We start from the raw sequence: 18,808 nt of genomic DNA, 5'->3' as shown, positions 1-18,808 counted from the left end.
GCAAGAATCTCTTCAGATGCCTCCAGAGTTGAGGGAAGAAGGGGAGGGGGGAGGCCGGGAGCAGGGTGAGCCCTGAAATCCAACCCTTGTCCGGTCACACCCCAGCAGCCCTCCCACCTCAGCCCCTTCAAGACCCCAGGGCTCCCCCAACCGCGCTGCACAGATCCTGCCCTGACCATAGTCACCACGTTGATCCCCACGTTGAGCAAGATGAAGCTGACCGGGATCAGAAGAATTGAGTATCCTTGCTCCTGGCATTTCCTGGGGATGGGGCCAGTGAACGGCTCGGCTCGGTAGTAGTTTCGCTCACCCATGGCCGTTGGTCCCAGGACTGCCTGGGCCCCCTGCCCTCCAGTTTTAACTGGGAGCCAGACTGGGTCATAATGGGGCAGGGGGTGAGGTCACAGTGAGGGAGGGGGATGAAAAGGAGGGCCCAGAGTGGCATTCCCTGGTAACCAGGGTCAGGTAAGCTGAGCCTGGACAGTCAAACAGGGCCCGGTGGCCGGCATACATCCCCTCGAGCGGTCATTCATTCGCTCACCGCCCACTGACTCACTTGTTCAAATGACACATTGCGTCTCTTGGCCCCTCTTGAGACTAGGAAGACCTGGGCCTCAGAGGCCTGCTGAAGGCCTGGCTGGAGTCCAGAGCCTCAGCCTTCTTCATGCCCTTCACTGGGCCTGGAGCTGGACCTGCCCAGATGTGGAACCTCCCAGTTTGGAAGCAACTTCTTGTATGAGGCTCTCTGTGGACAGGGACAGCTGAGACACAGAGGAGGTGCCCAGAGACCAGGGGTTTGGAGTCTGCAGCTGCAGATGTACTTAGTGCATGGTATAGGACCAGGAGGGGCCTGCTGGCAGAACTGTGGCCACTAAACCAAAGGGACCCTCAGGCCAAGAAGGGGACACTGGCTTCTTATTGCAGGAAGCCAAGCGCAGGGACCCAGGCTGGCAGAAGGAGTGGCGCTTCCAAGCCACAGACCACCAATGTTTCCTGGACTCTGGCGCTCTTTATTCCTCTCTCCATGCCCTGCCGCCCCCTGCCCCTGCCCCCGCCCCCATTTGCTGCTGGTAAGTTCATTTTCCCAGTCTGGCTCCCGTGCAGAGAGGGCCTGGAGGCCGAGGTGGAAGGTAGCAGCGAGTTGGCCCGCGCTTGGTCCTCCTGCGGTTGCCGCTTCAGCACCAGACTGTCATACACCTGGTAGTTGGCATTGCCTCCTGGGTTCCGGCTGAGTGGCATGAAGGTGGGCGGGGGTGGAGGGTGCTCGGTAGCCTGGACGTCGGGCAGGAGGTGAGAGGGGCGGAGGAGCAGCGCTGAGCTGGGAGCCGGGGCCCGCTGGTCCGAGGCCTCGGCCAGTACCGTGAGGGAGGCGGAGGTGGCCACGGGGCGCCGCAAGGGCAGGATCTCAGCCCATTCGGCCGCCGGGTGCCGCACCTCGTGGGGATCGCGGGAGTAATCCAAGTGTCCCGTGGAGGGGTGCAGGCTGCGGTTGGACTCGCTGTGAGCACAGCTGGGGAGGCTACGTCTGTGGGCCGGTGGGGTGTCGCGCTACCAGGCTTCGGGCCGGTAGCCCCGAGGCACCAGAGCGGATGGAGGCTCAGAGCCCTCCAGACCCAGACTCCGCCGCGGGCCCAGCTGCCGTCCTTTCGGCCCGCGAGCCCCTCGACCTGCACCTGGCCGCCCCCACCGGCGCCCAGCCCCGGCGCCGCCACCTGTTTGCCGGTGTGTCCCTCCACAGCTCCCTCCGACAAAAGCCCACCGCCCCCCACCCCGCCCCTCTGGCGTGTCCCCCCGGCCGGGTGCGGGAGCGGGATCGAGGGCAGGGGCCGCTTCCCCGGGCCTGCCGGCCACCAGGGGCGGGGTCCTGAGCTCGGCGGGGGGTGTGGGGCAGGGGTGGCCTTGCCGGGGCTGAGGGGCCGTGGCGACTCAATGGTGGCTCCCAGTGGCTTCGGGCCAGCTGCTGTCGGGCAGGAGGGCCGGCCCGGGCTGCGGCCGGGCTGCGCCTAGCGCCGCGTGGGCGGGCAGGGCCGATGCCCAAGGGACCGCGGGCCCCGGGCCATGAAGCCTCCGGGGCCACGTCCCTGTGAGCGACGTGCGGGATCTTGGGCGGGGCGCCAAGCGCGGAAGGGTTTGCCGGGTCACGGCCGCCCTGGGCTGGGAGGTGGTCGCCAAACCCTCCGCCGCCGCCCGATACCCGAGACCTCCGTTCCCCCTGCCTGGGCGGGCGAGGGGGCCCTGCCGGGGCGGGCCGGCCGCCAGGCTGGCGTTAAGGCGCCAGCGCCAGCGAAACTGCGGCTCAAGAGGCAGCCCGCGGCCCCCGCCCCCGTCTACGGCCATACCACCCTGAACGCGCCCGATCTCGTCTGATCTCGGAAGCTAAGCAGGGTCGGGCCTGGTTAGTACTTGGATGGGAGACCGCCTGGGAATACCGGGTGCTGTAGGCTTTTTGCCTCCCGCTCCGCCCGCCTTCTCCTTTACTGGCCCGCGGCGGGGGCCGCCGGCTCCGCCCCCGCCGGGCCCCGCTGCAGGCAGTAGTCAAGGTGGTTTGCCTGCCCGAGCGGGAAGCTTGGGCGATGGCAGAAGCGGGAAGAAACTCTTGAGCACAGGTTCTTGGGATCCACGGAGCAGCGCATGCACATGCGATGGCTGCCTACACAGCTGGCTTGCTTGTCTGTGGGGAAAGGCGAGATGGGTCAGGGCCTGGGTTCCTGAGGGGCTGAGAATCAAGGCAGGGATAGAAGAAAGGGGACAGGCCCACATCCCCTGAACCCACGCCGGCGCCCACTCACCTTTGTGGAAAATACGATTGAAAAGTGCCCGCAAGAATCTCTTCAGATGCCTCCAGAGTTGAGGGAAGAAGGGGAGGGGGGAGGCCGGGAGCAGGGTGAGCCCTGAAATCCAACCCTTGTCCGGTCACACCCCAGCAGCCCTCCCACCTCAGCCCCTTCAAGACCCCAGGGCTCCCCCAACCGCGCTGCACAGATCCTGCCCTGACCATAGTCACCACGTTGATCCCCACGTTGAGCAAGATGAAGCTGACCGGGATCAGAAGAATTGAGTATCCTTGCTCCTGGCATTTCCTGGGGATGGGGCCAGTGAACGGCTCGGCTCGGTAGTAGTTTCGCTCACCCATGGCCGTTGGTCCCAGGACTGCCTGGGCCCCCTGCCCTCCAGTTTTAACTGGGAGCCAGACTGGGTCATAATGGGGCAGGGGGTGAGGTCACAGTGAGGGAGGGGGATGAAAAGGAGGGCCCAGAGTGGCATTCCCTGGTAACCAGGGTCAGGTAAGCTGAGCCTGGACAGTCAAACAGGGCCCGGTGGCCGGCATACATCCCCTCGAGCGGTCATTCATTCGCTCACCGCCCACTGACTCACTTGTTCAAATGACACATTGCGTCTCTTGGCCCCTCTTGAGACTAGGAAGACCTGGGCCTCAGAGGCCTGCTGAAGGCCTGGCTGGAGTCCAGAGCCTCAGCCTTCTTCATGCCCTTCACTGGGCCTGGAGCTGGACCTGCCCAGATGTGGAACCTCCCAGTTTGGAAGCAACTTCTTGTATGAGGCTCTCTGTGGACAGGGACAGCTGAGACACAGAGGAGGTGCCCAGAGACCAGGGGTTTGGAGTCTGCAGCTGCAGATGTACTTAGTGCATGGTATAGGACCAGGAGGGGCCTGCTGGCAGAACTGTGGCCACTAAACCAAAGGGACCCTCAGGCCAAGAAGGGGACACTGGCTTCTTATTGCAGGAAGCCAAGCGCAGGGACCCAGGCTGGCAGAAGGAGTGGCGCTTCCAAGCCACAGACCACCAATGTTTCCTGGACTCTGGCGCTCTTTATTCCTCTCTCCATGCCCTGCCGCCCCCTGCCCCTGCCCCCGCCCCCATTTGCTGCTGGTAAGTTCATTTTCCCAGTCTGGCTCCCGTGCAGAGAGGGCCTGGAGGCCGAGGTGGAAGGTAGCAGCGAGTTGGCCCGCGCTTGGTCCTCCTGCGGTTGCCGCTTCAGCACCAGACTGTCATACACCTGGTAGTTGGCATTGCCTCCTGGGTTCCGGCTGAGTGGCATGAAGGTGGGCGGGGGTGGAGGGTGCTCGGTAGCCTGGACGTCGGGCAGGAGGTGAGAGGGGCGGAGGAGCAGCGCTGAGCTGGGAGCCGGGGCCCGCTGGTCCGAGGCCTCGGCCAGTACCGTGAGGGAGGCGGAGGTGGCCACGGGGCGCCGCAAGGGCAGGATCTCAGCCCATTCGGCCGCCGGGTGCCGCACCTCGTGGGGATCGCGGGAGTAATCCAAGTGTCCCGTGGAGGGGTGCAGGCTGCGGTTGGACTCGCTGTGAGCACAGCTGGGGAGGCTACGTCTGTGGGCCGGTGGGGTGTCGCGCTACCAGGCTTCGGGCCGGTAGCCCCGAGGCACCAGAGCGGATGGAGGCTCAGAGCCCTCCAGACCCAGACTCCGCCGCGGGCCCAGCTGCCGTCCTTTCGGCCCGCGAGCCCCTCGACCTGCACCTGGCCGCCCCCACCGGCGCCCAGCCCCGGCGCCGCCACCTGTGTGCCGGTGCGTCCCTCCACAGCTCCCTCCGACAAAAGCCCCACCACCACCCCGCCCCTCTGGCGTGTCACCGCGGCCGGGTGCGGGAGCGGGATCGAGGGCAGGGGCCGCTTCCCCGGGCCTGCCGGCCACCAGGGGCGGGGTCCTGAGCTCGGCGGGGGGTGTGGGGCAGGGGTGGCCTTGCCGGGGCTGAGGGGCCGTGGCGACTCAATGGTGGCTCCCAGTGGCTTCGGGCCAGCTGCTGTCGGGCAGGAGGGCCGGCCCGGGCTGCGGCCGGGCTGCGCCTAGCGCCGCGTGGGCGGGCAGGGCCGATGCCCAAGGGACCGCGGGCCCCGGGCCCTGAAGCCTCCGGGGCCACGTCCCTGTGGGCGACGTGCGGGATCTTGGGCGGGGCGCCAAGCGCCGAAGGGCTTGCCGGGTCACGGCCGCCCTGGGCTGGGAGGTGGTCGCCAAACCCTCCGCCGCCGCCCGATACCCGAGACCTCCGTTCCCCCTGCCTGGGCGGGCGAGGGGGCCCTGCCGGGGCGGGCCGGCCGCCAGGCTGGCGTTAAGGCGCCAGCGCCAGCGAAACTGCGGCTCAAGAGGCAGCCCGCGGCCCCCGCCCCCGTCTACGGCCATACCACCCTGAACGCGCCCGATCTCGTCTGATCTCGGAAGCTAAGCAGGGTCGGGCCTGGTTAGTACTTGGATGGGAGACCGCCTGGGAATACCGGGTGCTGTAGGCTTTTTGCCTCCCGCTCCGCCCGCCTTCTCCTTTACTGGCCCGCGGCGGGGGCCGCCGGCTCCGCCCCCGCCGGGCCCCGCTGCAGGCAGTAGTCAAGGTGGTTTGCCTGCCCGAGCGGGAAGCTTGGGCGATGGCAGAAGCGGGAAGAAACTCTTGAGCACAGGTTCTTGGGATCCACGGAGCAGCGCATGCACATGCGATGGCTGCCTACACAGCTGGCTTGCTTGTCTGTGGGGAAAGGCGAGATGGGTCAGGGCCTGGGTTCCTGAGGGGCTGAGAATCAAGGCAGGGATAGAAGAAAGGGGACAGGCCCACATCCCCTGAACCCACGCCGGCGCCCACTCACCTTTGTGGAAAATACGATTGAAAAGTGCCCGCAAGAATCTCTTCAGATGCCTCCAGAGTTGAGGGAAGAAGGGGAGGGGGGAGGCCGGGAGCAGGGTGAGCCCTGAAATCCAACCCTTGTCCGGTCACACCCCAGCAGCCCTCCCACCTCAGCCCCTTCAAGACCCCAGGGCTCCCCCAACCGCGCTGCACAGATCCTGCCCTGACCATAGTCACCACGTTGATCCCCATGTTGAGCAAGATGAAGCTGACCGGGATCAGAAGAATTGAGTATCCTTGCTCCTGGCATTTCCTGGGGATGGGGCCAGTGAACGGCTCGGCTCGGTAGTAGTTTCGCTCACCCATGGCCGTTGGTCCCAGGACTGCCTGGGCCCCCTGCCCTCCAGTTTTAACTGGGAGCCAGACTGGGTCATAATGGGGCAGGTGGTGAGGTCACAGTGAGGGAGGGGGATGAAAAGGAGGGCCCAGAGTGGCATTCCCTGGTAACCAGGGTCAGGTAAGCTGAGCCTGGACAGTCAAACGGGGCCCGGTGGCCGGCATACATCCCCTCGAGCGGTCATTCATTCGCTCACCGCCCACTGACTCACTTGTTCAAATGACACATTGCGTCTCTTGGCCCCTCTTGAGACTAGGAAGACCTGGGCCTCAGAGGCCTGCTGAAGGCCTGGCTGGAGTCCAGAGCCTCAGCCTTCTTCATGCCCTTCACTGGGCCTGGAGCTGGACCTGCCCAGATGTGGAACCTCCCAGTTTGGAAGCAACTTCTTGTATGAGGCTCTCTGTGGACAGGGACAGCTGAGACACAGAGGAGGTGCCCAGAGACCAGGGGTTTGGAGTCTGCAGCTGCAGATGTACTTAGTGCATGGTATAGGACCAGGAGGGGCCTGCTGGCAGAACTGTGGCCACTAAACCAAAGGGACCCTCAGGCCAAGAAGGGGACACTGGCTTCTTATTGCAGGAAGCCAAGCGCAGGGACCCAGGCTGGCAGAAGGAGTGGCGCTTCCAAGCCACAGACCACCAATGTTTCCTGGACTCTGGCGCTCTTTATTCCTCTCTCCATGCCCTGCCGCCCCCTGCCCCTGCCCCCGCCCCCATTTGCTGCTGGTAAGTTCATTTTCCCAGTCTGGCTCCCGTGCAGAGAGGGCCTGGAGGCCGAGGTGGAAGGTAGCAGCGAGTTGGCCCGCGCTTGGTCCTCCTGCGGTTGCCGCTTCAGCACCAGACTGTCATACACCTGGTAGTTGGCATTGCCTCCTGGGTTCCGGCTGAGTGGCATGAAGGTGGGCGGGGGTGGAGGGTGCTCGGTAGCCTGGACGTCGGGCAGGAGGTGAGAGGGGCGGAGGAGCAGCGCTGAGCTGGGAGCCGGGGCCCGCTGGTCCGAGGCCTCGGCCAGTACCGTGAGGGAGGCGGAGGTGGCCACGGGGCGCCGCAAGGGCAAGATCTCAGCCCATTCGGCCGCCGGGTGCCGCACCTCGTGGGGATCGCGGGAGTAATCCAAGTGTCCCGTGGAGGGGTGCAGGCTGCGGTTGGACTCGCTGTGAGCACAGCTGGGGAGGCTACGTCTGTGGGCCGGTGGGGTGTCGCGCTACCAGGCTTCGGGCCGGTAGCCCCGAGGCACCAGAGCGGATGGAGGCTCAGAGCCCTCCAGACCCAGACTCCGCCGCGGGCCCAGCTGCCGTCCTTTCGGCCCGCGAGCCCCTCGACCTGCACCTGGCCGCCCCCACCGGCGCCCAGCCCCGGCGCCGCCACCTGTGTGCCGGTGTGTCCCTCCACAGCTCCCTCCGACAAAAGCCCCCCCCCCACCCCGCCCCTCTGGCGTGTCCCCGCGGCCGGGTGCGGGAGCGGGATCGAGGGCAGGGGCCGCTTCCCCGGGCCTGCCGGCCACCAGGGCCGGGGTCCTGAGCTCGGCGGGGGGTGTGGGGCAGGGGTGGCCTTGCCGGGGCTGAGGGGCCGTGGCGACTCAATGGTGGCTCCCAGTGGCTTCGGGCCAGCTGCTGTCGGGCAGGAGGGCCGGCCCGGGCTGCGGCCGGGCTGCTCCTAGCGCCGCGTGGGCGGGCAGGGCCGATGCCCAAGGGACCGCGGGCCCCGGGCCCTGAAGCCTCCGGGGCCACGTCCCTGTGGGCGACGTGCGGGATCTTGGGCGGGGCGCCAAGCGCCGAAGGGCTTGCCGGGTCACGGCCGCCCTGGGCTGGGAGGTGGTCGCCAAACCCTCCGCCGCCGCCCGATACCCGAGACCTCCGTTCCCCCTGCCTGGGCGGGCGAGGGGGCCCTGCCGGGGCGGGCCGGCCGCCAGGCTGGCGTTAAGGCGCCAGCGCCAGCGAAACTGCGGCTCAAGAGGCAGCCCGCGGCCCCCGCCCCCGTCTACGGCCATACCACCCTGAACGCGCCCTATCTCGTCTGATCTCGGAAGCTAAGCAGGGTCGGGCCTGGTTAGTACTTGGATGGGAGACCGCCTGGGAATACCGGGTGCTGTAGGCTTTTTGCCTCCCGCTCCGCCCGCCTTCTCCTTTACTGGCCCGCGGCGGGGGCCGCCGGCTCCGCCCCCGCCGGGCCCCGCTGCAGGCAGTAGTCAAGGTGGTTTGCCTGCCCGAGCGGGAAGCTTGGGCGATGGCAGAAGCGGGAAGAAACTCTTGAGCACAGGTTCTTGGGATCCACGGAGCAGCGCATGCACATGCGATGGCTGCCTACACAGCTGGCTTGCTTGTCTGTGGGGAAAGGCGAGATGGGTCAGGGCCTGGGTTCCTGAGGGGCTGAGAATCAAGGCAGGGATAGAAGAAAGGGGACAGGCCCACATCCCCTGAACCCACGCCGGCGCCCACTCACCTTTGTGGAAAATACGATTGAAAAGTGCCCGCAAGAATCTCTTCAGATGCCTCCAGAGTTGAGGGAAGAAGGGGAGGGGGCAGGCCGGGAGCAGGGTGAGCCCTGAAATCCAACCCTTGTCCGGTCACACCCCAGCAGCCCTCCCACCTCAGCCCCTTCAAGACCCCAGGGCTCCCCCAACCGCGCTGCACAGATCCTGCCCTGACCATAGTCACCACGTTGATCCCCACGTTGAGCAAGATGAAGCTGACCGGGATCAGAAGAATTGAGTATCCTTGCTCCTGGCATTTCCTGGGGATGGGGCCAGTGAACGGCTCGGCTCGGTAGTAGTTTCGCTCACCCATGGCCGTTGGTCCCAGGACTGCCTGGGCCCCCGCCCTCCAGTTTTAACTGGGAGCCAGACTGGGTCATAATGGGGCAGGTGGTGAGGTCACAGTGAGGGAGGGGGATGAAAAGGAGGGCCCAGAGTGGCATTCCCTGGTAACCAGGGTCAGGTAAGCTGAGCCTGGACAGTCAAACGGGGCCCGGTGGCCGGCATACATCCCCTCGAGCGGTCATTCATTCGCTCACCGCCCACTGACTCACTTGTTCAAATGACACATTGCGTCTCTTGGCCCCTCTTGAGACTAGGAAGACCTGGGCCTCAGAGGCCTGCTGAAGGCCTGGCTGGAGTCCAGAGCCTCAGCCTTCTTCATGCCCTTCACTGGGCCTGGAGCTGGACCTGCCCAGATGTGGAACCTCCCAGTTTGGAAGCAACTTCTTGTATGAGGCTCTCTGTGGACAGGGACAGCTGAGACACAGAGGAGGTGCCCAGAGACCAGGGGTTTGGAGTCTGCAGCTGCAGATGTACTTAGTGCATGGTATAGGACCAGGAGGGGCCTGCTGGCAGAACTGTGGCCACTAAACCAAAGGGACCCTCAGGCCAAGAAGGGGACACTGGCTTCTTATTGCAGGAAGCCAAGCGCAGGGACCCAGGCTGGCAGAAGGAGTGGCGCTTCCAAGCCACAGACCACCAATGTTTCCTGGACTCTGGCGCTCTTTATTCCTCTCTCCATGCCCTGCCGCCCCCTGCCCCTGCCCCCGCCCCCATTTGCTGCTGGTAAGTTCATTTTCCCAGTCTGGCTCCCGTGCAGAGAGGGCCTGGAGGCCGAGGTGGAAGGTAGCAGCGAGTTGGCCCGCGCTTGGTCCTCCTGCGGTTGCCGCTTCAGCACCAGACTGTCATACACCTGGTAGTTGGCATTGCCTCCTGGGTTCCGGCTGAGTGGCATGAAGGTGGGCGGGGGTGGAGGGTGCTCGGTAGCCTGGACGTCGGGCAGGAGGTGAGAGGGGCGGAGGAGCAGCGCTGAGCTGGGAGCCGGGGCCCGCTGGTCCGAGGCCTCGGCCAGTACCGTGAGGGAGGCGGAGGTGGCCACGGGGCGCCGCAAGGGCAGGATCTCAGCCCATTCGGCCGCCGGGTGCCGCACCTCGTGGGGATCGCGGGAGTAATCCAAGTGTCCCGTGGAGGGGTGCAGGCTGCGGTTGGACTCGCTGTGAGCACAGCTGGGGAGGCTACGTCTGTGGGCCGGTGGGGTGTCGTGCTACCAGGCTTCGGGCCGGTAGCCCCGAGGCACCAGAGCGGATGGAGGCTCAGAGCCCTCCAGACCCAGACTCCGCCGCGGGCCCAGCTGCCGTCCTTTCGGCCCGCGAGCCCCTCGACCTGCACCTGGCCGCCCCCACCGGCGCCCAGCCCCGGCGCCGCCACCTGTGTGCCGGTGTGTCCCTCCACAGCTCCCTCCGACAAAAGCCCACCCCCCCCCACCCCGCCCCTCTGGCGTGTCCCCGCGGCCGGGTGCGGGAGCGGGATCGAGGGCAGGGGCCGCTTGCCCGGGCCTGCCGGCCACCAGGGGCGGGGTCCTGAGCTCGGCGGGGGGTGTGGGGCAGGGGTGGCCTTGCCGGGGCTGAGGGGCCGTGGCGACTCAATGGTGGCTCCCAGTGGCTTCGGGCCAGCTGCTGTCGGGCAGGAGGGCCGGCCCGGGCTGCGGCCGGGCTGCGCCTAGCGCCGCGTGGGCGGGCAGGGCCGATGCCCAAGGGACCGCGGGCCCCGGGCCCTGAAGCCTCCGGGGCCACGTCCCTGTGAGCGACGTGCGGGATCTTGGGCGGGGCGCCAAGCGCGGAAGGGTTTGCCGGGTCACGGCCGCCCTGGGCTGGGAGGTGGTCGCCAAACCCTCCGCCGCCGCCCGATACCCGAGACCTCCGTTCCCCCTGCCTGGGCGGGCGAGGGGGCCCTGCCGGGGCGGGCCGGCCGCCAGGCTGGCGTTAAGGCGCCAGCGCCAGCGAAACTGCGGCTCAAGAGGCAGCCCGCGGCCCCCGCCCCCGTCTACGGCCATACCACCCTGAACGCGCCCGATCTCGTCTGATCTCGGAAGCTAAGCAGGGTCGGGCCTGGTTAGTACTTGGATGGGAGACCGCCTGGGAATACCGGGTGCTGTAGGCTTTTTGCCTCCCGCTCCGCCCGCCTTCTCCTTTACTGGCCCGCGGCGGGGGCCGCCGGCTCCGCCCCCGCCGGGCCCCGCTGCAGGCAGTAGTCAAGGTGGTTTGCCTGCCCGAGCGGGAAGCTTGGGCGATGGCAGAAGCGGGAAGAAACTCTTGAGCACAGGTTCTTGGGATCCACGGAGCAGCGCATGCACATGCGATGGCTGCCTACACAGCTGGCTTGCTTGTCTGTGGGGAAAGGCGAGATGGGTCAGGGCCTCGGTTCCTGAGGGGCTGAGAATCAAGGCAGGGATAGAAGAAACGGGACAGGCCCACATCCCCTGAACCCACGCCGGCGCCCACTCACCTTTGTGGAAAATACGATTGAAAAGTGCCCGCAAGAATCTCTTCAGATGCCTCCAGAGTTGAGGGAAGAAGGGGAGGGGGGAGGCCGGGAGCAGGGTGAGCCCTGAAATCCAACCCTTGTCCGGTCACACCCCAGCAGCCCTCCCACCTCAGCCCCTTCAAGACCCCAGGGCTCCCCCAACCGCGCTGCACAGATCCTGCCCTGACCATAGTCACCACGTTGATCCCCACGTTGAGCAAGATGAAGCTGACCGGGATCAGAAGAATTGAGTATCCTTGCTCCTGGCATTTCCTGGGGATGGGGCCAGTGAACGGCTCGGCTCGGTAGTAGTTTCGCTCACCCATGGCCGTTGGTCCCAGGACTGCCTGGGCCCCCTGCCCTCCAGTTTTAACTGGGAGCCAGACTGGGTCATAATGGGGCAGGTGGTGAGGTCACAGTGAGGGAGGGGGATGAAAAGGAGGGCCCAGAGTGGCATTCCCTGGTAACCAGGGTCAGGTAAGCTGAGCCTGGACAGTCAAACGGGGCCCGGTGGCCGGCATACATCCCCTCGAGCGGTCATTCATTCGCTCACCGCCCACTGACTCACTTGTTCAAATGACACATTGCGTCTCTTGGCCCCTCTTGAGACTAGGAAGACCTGGGCCTCAGAGGCCTGCTGAAGGCCTGGCTGGAGTCCAGAGCCTCAGCCTTCTTCATGCCCTTCACTGGGCCTGGAGCTGGACCTGCCCAGATGTGGAACCTCCCAGTTTGGAAGCAACTTCTTGTATGAGGCTCTCTGTGGACAGGGACAGCTGAGACACAGAGGAGGTGCCCAGAGACCAGGGGTTTGGAGTCTGCAGCTGCAGATGTACTTAGTGCATGGTATAGGACCAGGAGGGGCCTGCTGGCAGAACTGTGGCCACTAAACCAAAGGGACCCTCAGGCCAAGAAGGGGACACTGGCTTCTTATTGCAGGAAGCCAAGCGCAGGGACCCAGGCTGGCAGAAGGAGTGGCGCTTCCAAGCCACAGACCACCAATGTTTCCTGGACTCTGGCGCTCTTTATTCCTCTCTCCATGCCCTGCCGCCCCCTGCCCCTGCCCCCGCCCCCATTTGCTGCTGGTAAGTTCATTTTCCCAGTCTGGCTCCCGTGCAGAGAGGGCCTGGAGGCCGAGGTGGAAGGTAGCAGCGAGTTGGCCCGCGCTTGGTCCTCCTGCGGTTGCCGCTTCAGCACCAGACTGTCATACACCTGGTAGTTGGCATTGCCTCCTGGGTTCCGGCTGAGTGGCATGAAGGTGGGCGGGGGTGGAGGGTGCTCGGTAGCCTGGACGTCGGGCAGGAGGTGAGAGGGGCGGAGGAGCAGCGCTGAGCTGGGAGCCGGGGCCCGCTGGTCCGAGGCCTCGGCCAGTACCGTGAGGGAGGCGGAGGTGGCCACGGGGCGCCGCAAGGGCAAGATCTCAGCCCATTCAGCCGCCGGGTGCCGCACCTCGTGGGGATCGCGGGAGTAATCCAAGTGTCCCGTGGAGGGGTGCAGGCTGCGGTTGGACTCGCTGTGAGCACAGCTGGGGAGGCTACGTCTGTGGGCCGGTGGGGTGTCGCGCTACCAGGCTTCGGGCCGGTAGCCCCGAGGCACCAGAGCGGATGGAGGCTCAGAGCCCTCCAGACCCAGACTCCGCCGCGGGCCCAGCTGCCGTCCTTTCGGCCCGCAAGCCCCTCGACCTGCAGCTGGCCGCCCCCACCGGCGCCCAGCCCCGGCGCCGCCACCTGTGTGCTGGTGTGTCCCTCCACAGCTCCCTCCGACAAAAGTCCACCCCCCCCACCCCGCCCCTCTGGCGTGTCACCGCGGCCGGGTGCGGGAGCGGGATCGAGGGCAGGGGCCGCTTCCCCGGGCCTGCCGGCCACCAGGGGCGGGGTCCTGAGCTCGGCGGGGGGTGTGGGGCAGGGGTGGCCTTGCCGGGGCTGAGGGGCCGTGGCGACTCAATGGTGGCTCCCAGTGGCTTCGGGCCAGCTGCTGTCAGGCAGGAGGGCCGGCCCGGGCTGCGGCCGGGCTGCGCCTAGCGCCGCGTGGGCGGGCAGGGCCGATGCCCAAGGGACCGCGGGCCCCGGGCCCTGAAGCCTCCGGGGCCACGTCCCTGTGAGCGACGTGCGGGATCTTGGGCGGGGCGCCAAGCGCGGAAGGGTTTGCCGGGTCACGGCCGCCCTGGGCTGGGAGGTGGTCGCCAAACCCTCCGCCGCCGCCCGATACCCGAGACCTCCGTTCCCCCTGAGTGGGCGGGCGAGGGGGCCCTGCCGGGGCGGGCCGGCCGCCAGGCTGGCGTTAAGGCGCCAGCGCCAGCGAAACTGCGGCTCAAGAGGCAGCCCGCGGCCCCCACCCCCGTCTACGGCCATACCACCCTGAACGCGCCCGATCTCGTCTGATCTCGGAAGCTAAGCAGGGTCGGGCCTGGTTAGTACTTGGATGGGAGACCGCCTGGGAATACCGGGTGCTGTAGGCTTTTTGCCTCCCGCTCCGCCCGCCTTCTCCTTTACTGGCCCGCGGCGGGGGCCGCCGGCTCCGCCCCCGCCGGGCCCCGCTGCAGGCAGTAGTCAAGGTGGTTTGCCTGCCCGAGCGGGAAGCTTGGGCGATGGCAGAAGCGGGAAGAAACTCTTGAGCACAGGTTCTTGGGATCCACGGAGCAGCGCATGCACATGCGATGGCTGCCTACACAGCTGGCTTGCTTGTCTGTGGGGAAAGGCGAGATGGGTCAGGGCCTGGGTTCCTGAGGGGCTGAGAATCAAGGCAGGGATAGAAGAAAGGGGACAGGCCCACATCCCCTGAACCCACGCCGGCGCCCACTCACCTTTGTGGAAAATACGATTGAAAAGTGCCCGCAAGAATCTCTTCAGATGCCTCCAGAGTTGAGGGAAGAAGGGGAGGGGGGAGGCCGGGAGCAGGGTGAGCCCTGAAATCCAACCCTTGTCCGGTCACACCCCAGCAGCCCTCCCACCTCAGCCCCTTCAAGACCCCAGGGCTCCCCCAACCGCGCTGCACAGATCCTGCCCTGACCATAGTCACCACGTTGATCCCCACGTTGAGCAAGATGAAGCTGACCGGGATCAGAAGAATTGAGTATCCTTGCTCCTGGCATTTCCTGGGGATGGGGCCAGTGAACGGCTCGGCTCGGTAGTAGTTTCGCTCACCCATGGCCGTTGGTCCCAGGACTGCCTGGGCCCCCTGCCCTCCAGTTTTAACTGGGAGCCAGACTGGGTCATAATGGGGCAGGTGGTGAGGTCACAGTGAGGGAGGGGGATGAAAAGGAGGGCCCAGAGTGGCATTCCCTGGTAACCAGGGTCAGGTAAGCTGAGCCTGGACAGTCAAACGGGGCCCGGTGGCCGGCATACATCCCCTCGAGCGGTCATTCATTCGCTCACCGCCCACTGACTCACTTGTTCAAATGACACATTGCGTCTCTTGGCCCCTCTTGAGACTAGGAAGACCTGGGCCTCAGAGGCCTGCTGAAGGCCTGGCTGGAGTCCAGAGCCTCAGCCTTCTTCATGCCCTTCACTGGGCCTGGAGCTGGACCTGCCCAGATGTGGAACCTCCCAGTTTGGAAGCAACTTCTTGTATGAGGCTCTCTGTGGACAGGGACAGCTGAGACACAGAGGAGGTGCCCAGAGACCAGGGGTTTGGAGTCTGCAGCTGCAGATGTACTTAGTGCATGGTATAGGACCAGGAGGGGCCTGCTGGCAGAACTGTGGCCACTAAACCAAAGGGACCCTCAGGCCAAGAAGGGGACACTGGCTTCTTATTGCAGGAAGCCAAGCGCAGGGACCCAGGCTGGCAGAAGGAGTGGCGCTTCCAAGCCACAGACCACCAATGTTTCCTGGACTCTGGCGCTCTTTATTCCTCTCTCCATGCCCTGCCGCCCCCTGCCCCTGCCCCCGCCCCCATTTGCTGCTGGTAAGTTCATTTTCCCAGTCTGGCTCCCGTGCAGAGAGGGCCTGGAGGCTGAGGTGGAAGGTAGCAGCGAGTTGGCCCGCGCTTGGTCCTCCTGCGGTTGCCGCTTCAGCACCAGACTGTCATACACCTGGTAGTTGGCATTGCCTCCTGGGTTCCGGCTGAGTGGCATGAAGGTGGGCGGGGGTGGAGGGTGCTCGGTAGCCTGGACGTCGGGCAGGAGGTGAGAGGGGCGGAGGAGCAGCGCTGAGCTGGGAGCCGGGGCCCGCTGGTCCGAGGCCTCGGCCAGTACCGTGAGGGAGGCGGAGGTGGCCACGGGGCGCCGCAAGGGCAGGATCTCAGCCCATTCGGCCGCCGGGTGCCGCACCTCGTGGGGATCGCGGGAGTAATCCAAGTGTCCCGTGGAGGGGTGCAGGCTGCGGTTGGACTCGCTGTGAGCACAGCTGGGGAGGCTACGTCTGTGGGCCGGTGGGGTGTCGCGCTACCAGGCTTCGGGCCGGTAGCCCCGAGGCACCAGAGCGGATGGAGGCTCAGAGCCCTCCAGACCCAGACTCCGCCGCGGGCCCAGCTGCCGTCCTTTCGGCCCGCGAGCCCCTCGACCTGCACCTGGCAGCCCCCACCGGCGCCCAGCCCCGGCGCCGCCACCTGTGTGCCGGTGTGTCCCTCCACAGCTCCCTCCTACAAAAGCCCAACACCCCCACCCCGCCCCTCTGGCGTGTCACCGCGGCCGGGTGCGGGAGCGGGATCGAGGGCAGGGGCCGCTTCCCCGGGCCTGCCGGCCACCAGGGGCGGGGTCCTGAGCTCGGCGGGGGCTGTGGGGGCAAGGGTGGCCTTGCCGGGGCTGAGGGGCCGTGGCGACTCAATGGTGGCTCCCAGTGGCTTCGGGCCAGCTGCTGTCGGGCAGGAGGGCCGGCCCGGGCTGCGGCCGGGCTGCGCCTAGCGCCGCGTGGGCGGGCAGGGCCGATGCCCAAGGGACCGCGGGCCCCGGGCCCTGAAGCCTCCGGGGCCACGTCCCTGTGGGCGACGTGCGGGATCTTGGGCGGGGCGCCAAGCGCCGAAGGGCTTGCCGGGTCACGGCCGCCCTGGGCTGGGAGGTGGTCGCCAAACCCTCCGCCGCCGCCCGATACCCGAGACCTCCGTTCCCCCTGCCTGGGCGGGCGAGGGGGCCCTGCCGGGGCGGGCCGGCCGCCAGGCTGGCGTTAAGGCGCCAGCGCCAGCGAAACTGCGGCTCAAGGGGCAGCCCGCGGCCCCCACCCCCGTCTACGGCCATACCACCCTGAACGCGCCCTATCTCGTCTGATCTCGGAAGCTAAGCAGGGTCGGGCCTGGTTAGTACTTGGATGGGAGACCGCCTGGGAATACCGGGTGCTGTAGGCTTTTTGCCTCCCGCTCCGCCCGCCTTTTCCTTTACTGGCCCGCGGCGGGGGCCGCCGGCTCCGCTCCCGCCGGGCCCCGCTGCAGGCAGTAGTCAAGGTGGTTTGCCTGCCCGAGTGGGAAGCTTGGGCGATGGCAGAAGCGGGAAGAAACTCTTGAGCACAGGTTCTTGGGATCCACGGAGCAGCGCATGCACATGCGATGGCTGCCTACACAGCTGGCTTGCTTGTCTGTGGGGAAAGGCGAGATGGGTCAGGGCCTGGGTTCCTGAGGGGCTGAGAATCAAGGCAGGGATAGAAGAAAGGGGACAGGCCCACATCCCCTGAACCCACGCCGGCGCCCACTCACCTTTGTGGAAAATACGATTGAAAAGTGCCCGCAAGAATCTCTTCAGATGCCTCCAGAGTTGAGGGAAGAAGGGGAGGGGGGAGGCCGGGAGCAGGGTGAGCCCTGAAATCCAACCCTTGTCCGGTCACACCCCAGCAGCCCTCCCACCTCAGCCCCTTCAAGACCCCAGGGCTCCCCCAACCGCGCTGCACAGATCCTGCCCTGACCATAGTCACCACGTTGATCCCCACGTTGAGCAAGATGAAGCTGACCGGGATCAGAAGAATTGAGTATCCTTGCTCCTGGCATTTCCTGGGGATGGGGCCAGTGAATGGCTCGGCTCGGTAGTAGTTTCGCTCACCCATGGCCGTTGGTCCCAGGACTGCCTGGGCCCCCTGCCCTCCAGTTTTAACTGGGAGCCAGACTGGGTCATAATGGGGCAGGTGGTGAGGTCACAGTGAGGGAGGGGGATGAAAAGGAGGGCCCAGAGTGGCATTCCCTGGTAACCAGGGTCAGGTAAGCTGAGCCTGGACAGTCAAACGGGGCCCGGTGGCCGGCATACATCCCCTCGAGCGGTCATTCATTCGCTCACCGCCCACTGACTCACTTGTTCAAATGACACATTGCGTCTCTTGGCCCCTCTTGAGACTAGGAAGACCTGGGCCTCAGAGGCCTGCTGAAGGCCTGGCTGGAGTCCAGAGCCTCAGCCTTCTTCATGCCCTTCACTGGGCCTGGAGCTGGACCTGCCCAGATGTGGAACCTCCCAGTTTGGAAGCAACTTCTTGTATGAGGCTCTCTGTGGACAGGGACAGCTGAGACACAGAGGAGGTGCCCAGAGACCAGGGGTTTGGAGTCTGCAGCTGCAGATGTACTTAGTGCATGGTATAGGACCAGGAGGGGCCTGCTGGCAGAACTGTGGCCACTAAACCAAAGGGACCCTCAGGCCAAGAAGGGGACACTGGCTTCTTATTGCAGGAAGCCAAGCGCAGGGACCCAGGCTGGCAGAAGGAGTGGCGCTTCCAAGCCACAGACCACCAATGTTTCCTGGACTCTGGCGCTCTTTATTCCTCTCTCCATGCCCTGCCGCCCCCTGCCCCTGCCCCCGCCCCCATTTGCTGCTGGTAAGTTCATTTTCCCAGTCTGGCTCCCGTGCAGAGAGGGCCTGGAGGCCGAGGTGGAAGGTAGCAGCGAGTTGGCCCGCGCTTGGTCCTCCTGCGGTTGCCGCTTCAGCACCAGACTGTCATACACCTGGTAGTTGGCATTGCCTCCTGGGTTCCGGCTGAGTGGCATGAAGGTGGGCGGGGGTGGAGGGTGCTCGGTAGCCTGGACGTCGGGCAGGAGGTGAGAGGGGCGGAGGAGCAGCGCTGAGCTGGGAGCCGGGGCCCGCTGGTCCGAGGCCTCGGCCAGTACCGTGAGGGAGGCGGAGGTGGCCACGGGGCGCCGCAAGGGCAGGATCTCAGCCCATTCGGCCGCCGGGTGCCGCACCTCGTGGGGATCGCGGGAGTAATCCAAGTGTCCCGTGGAGGGGTGCAGGCTGCGGTTGGACTCGCTGTGAGCACAGCTGGGGAGGCTACGTCTGTGGGCCGGTGGGGTGTCGCGCTACCAGGCTTCGGGCCGGTAGCCCCGAGGCACCAGAGCGGATGGAGGCTCAGAGCCCTCCAGACCCAGACTCCGCCGCGGGCCCAGCTGCCGTCCTTTCGGCCCGCGAGCCCCTCGACCTGCACCTGGCCGCCCCCACCGGCGCCCAGCCCCGGCGCCGCCACCTGTGTGCCGGTGTGTCCCTCCACAGCTCCCTCCGACAAAAGCCCACCCCCCCCCACCCCGCCCCTCTGGCGTGTCACCGCGGCCGGGTGCGGGAGCGGGATCGAGGGCAGGGGCCGCTTCCCCGGGCCTGCCGGCCACCAGGGCCGGGGTCCTGAGCTCGGCGGGGGGTGTGGGGCAGGGGTGGCCTTG

The 18,808-nt window shown here is 66.4% G+C and overlaps 6 non-coding genes across 6 annotated transcripts; all 6 read left to right on the top strand.

Annotated features, from left to right (window-relative positions):
- Positions 1-2,325: 2,325 nt before the first annotated feature.
- On the top strand, positions 2,326-2,444 carry LOC132415553 (5S ribosomal RNA). The gene has a single exon (XR_009517283.1). It is a non-coding gene; the product is annotated as a 5S ribosomal RNA (ribosomal RNA).
- A 2,697-nt stretch (positions 2,445-5,141) lies between these two features.
- LOC132415552 (5S ribosomal RNA) lies at positions 5,142-5,260 on the top strand. Its single transcript, XR_009517282.1, has one exon. It is a non-coding gene; the product is annotated as a 5S ribosomal RNA (ribosomal RNA).
- Positions 5,261-7,957: 2,697 nt separating this feature from the next.
- LOC132415562 (5S ribosomal RNA) lies at positions 7,958-8,076 on the top strand. Its single transcript, XR_009517291.1, has one exon. It is a non-coding gene; the product is annotated as a 5S ribosomal RNA (ribosomal RNA).
- A 2,699-nt stretch (positions 8,077-10,775) lies between these two features.
- Positions 10,776-10,894, top strand: LOC132415551 (5S ribosomal RNA). The gene has a single exon (XR_009517281.1). It is a non-coding gene; the product is annotated as a 5S ribosomal RNA (ribosomal RNA).
- A 2,699-nt stretch (positions 10,895-13,593) lies between these two features.
- Positions 13,594-13,712, top strand: LOC132415550 (5S ribosomal RNA). Its single transcript, XR_009517280.1, has one exon. It is a non-coding gene; the product is annotated as a 5S ribosomal RNA (ribosomal RNA).
- Positions 13,713-16,412: 2,700 nt separating this feature from the next.
- LOC132415561 (5S ribosomal RNA) lies at positions 16,413-16,531 on the top strand. Its single transcript, XR_009517290.1, has one exon. It is a non-coding gene; the product is annotated as a 5S ribosomal RNA (ribosomal RNA).
- Positions 16,532-18,808: the final 2,277 nt, after the last annotated feature.

The sequence above is a fragment of the Delphinus delphis genome, chromosome 19 (genome assembly GCF_949987515.2).
Source record: "Delphinus delphis chromosome 19, mDelDel1.2, whole genome shotgun sequence".
NCBI lineage: Eukaryota > Metazoa > Chordata > Mammalia > Artiodactyla > Delphinidae > Delphinus > Delphinus delphis.
Note: the sequence above shows the minus strand (reverse complement) of the source record. Positions and strands in the feature narration are given on the sequence as shown.